Below are 2,278 nucleotides of genomic sequence, written 5' to 3'. Positions count from 1 at the left end.
TTGAGCCCAGGAGTTGGAGGTTCCTGTGAGCTGTGAAGCCACAGCACTCTACCCAGGGTGACAGCTTGAGGCTCTGTCTCAAAAAAAAAAAAAAAAAGACTTTTGGTCAACAGTAGGCTACAAGTTAGTTGAGTTGTGGGGGAAATGAGAAGTTACATGTCAAAATTTCCTCTACATGTCAAAATTGATGCCCTACCCCCTGCATAATTTCAAGAGTCAACTGTGAAAGGAAACAGAGTTCCTTGAGGCCTGTTTTCAGGTGTAAAGCAAAGTATAACACTGTCCTAGAGCATCTTATTATTTCAAAAGACAAGCCATCAAAGATTATTGGGTCAATGGAAAGTTGAGTGGTTCCACTGGCCAAAGGCAGGATGAGCTTCTAGAATAGTGGGTATAATGAACCGAAATGCATCAAATAAATATTTTCTCAAATACACGAGTTTTAGGCGAGGAGTGCTGGCTCACACTTATACTCCTAGCAATCTGGGAGGCCCATGCAGGTGGATTGCTTGAGCTCATGCATTCAAGACCAGCCTGAGAAAGTGCAAGACCTTGTCCATAAAAATAACCAGGCATTGTGTTGGGCACCTGTAGTCCCAGCTACTCAGGAAGCTGAGGCAAGAGGATCACTTAGCCCAGGAGTTTGAGGTTGCTGTGAACTATAACATCAAGGTACTCAATCCTAGGGCAACTGAGTGAGACTGTCCCAAAAAATAAAATAAAATAATAAAATAAAAATAAATCCATGAGTTTATAATGGTATTTTTAAAAGAAACTCTCTCATTGTAGACTTTGAAGGTTCCTAAGGCATTATCCTGGAAAGCACTAACTAAAGGAAAAGAATCACACATTTCTCTTGCCTTTCATTTATGGACTATATTTCAGGGTAAACAAACAAGGGAGTTTTTCCTTATTTAAAAAATCACAGCTCAGGCAGCGCCTGTAGTTCAGTGGGTAGGGCACCGGCCACATACACCAAGGCAGGCAGGCTCAAACGTGGCCTGGGCCTGCTCGAACCTGGCCTGGGCCTGCTAAACGACAATGACAACTGCAACAAAAAACAGCTGGGTGTTGTTGGTGGGCACCTGTAGTCCCAGCTACTTGGGAGGCTGAGACAAGAGAAATAGCTTAAGCCCAAGAGTTAGAGGCTACTGTGAGCTGTGACACTACCACACTCTACCAAGGGCAACAAAGTGAGATTCTGTCTCAAAAATAAATAAATAAATAAATAAATCACAGCTCATAAATGCAGAAGTAATAGAATGAGAAAATCACTATGTTCCAGTGAAAACAGGGATCCTTACAATCAATCTTAACATGCCTCCGAAATGACACAACATTATACACTACTGATACAACGCCATGTAATAGTAAGTACACAGCACAAAGCACCACTACTGAAGTATATATGCCAAAAACAAAACAAAAAGAAGCTGAAGCTATCGAGCCCTGAGATCTAACTACTATTTAAAAAATGTGAGGGATAGAGAAACATGTTAAAAGACACCAAAGATACAATCACCTAAACATAGACTAGAAAATTCTACAGGGCAAATGACCCAGTTTTTCCAACAAATCAATGGAATGAGGGAGAGAGGGAAGGGCATCCATTAAGTAAAAAAGATTTGAGACATCCATCAATGCAATTTGTGGACAATTTGGAAACAATCAATAGAAACGAAATACACACTGCTTATTAGATAACATTAAAGAATTGGTTTTCTGTTGGGTGTGATAATGGTATTTATGGCCCTGTTTTTAAAGCTCTTATCCATTAGGGGAAAAAACATAGAAATATTTATGATAAAATGATATGATGTCTGGGATTTACTTTAAAATATTCTAACAAAATGAGTGGCAGGGGAGAACTGAAATAAGAATAGCACAAAATAGAAAGTGGATGATAAATACATGGAGCGGGTCTCTCTACTTTTGTGTATGTTTGCAATTTTTTGTAACAGCTTTTAAAGAGAATGCCCCTCATTTGGCCCCTTTCAGATATATATTTTCTATTTTTTCTGCATTTTCTCTCATGCATTTCTATCAACGTTCATATATTTCCTTCATCTGAAAGTAAAAATGACCCTTAAAAAGTGGAATGATTAGCAATCATCCCTTCCATTTTTCATCCAGAACAGTTTCATACATAACCCAGAACTCAAAATGGTTAAAGAGGAAACTGAGAATCAAAACTTCCGACTTGGCGCCTATAGCTCAACCAGCTAAGGCGCCAGCCACGTACACCTAAGGTGGCGGGTTTGAATCCCCAGCCCGGACC

Source organism: Otolemur garnettii, unplaced genomic scaffold (assembly GCF_000181295.1).
Source record: "Otolemur garnettii isolate 467f Iridium unplaced genomic scaffold, OtoGar3 scaffold00158, whole genome shotgun sequence".
NCBI lineage: Eukaryota > Metazoa > Chordata > Mammalia > Primates > Galagidae > Otolemur > Otolemur garnettii.
The sequence above is the reverse complement of the archived record's forward strand: the minus strand, read 5'-3'. Positions refer to the sequence as shown.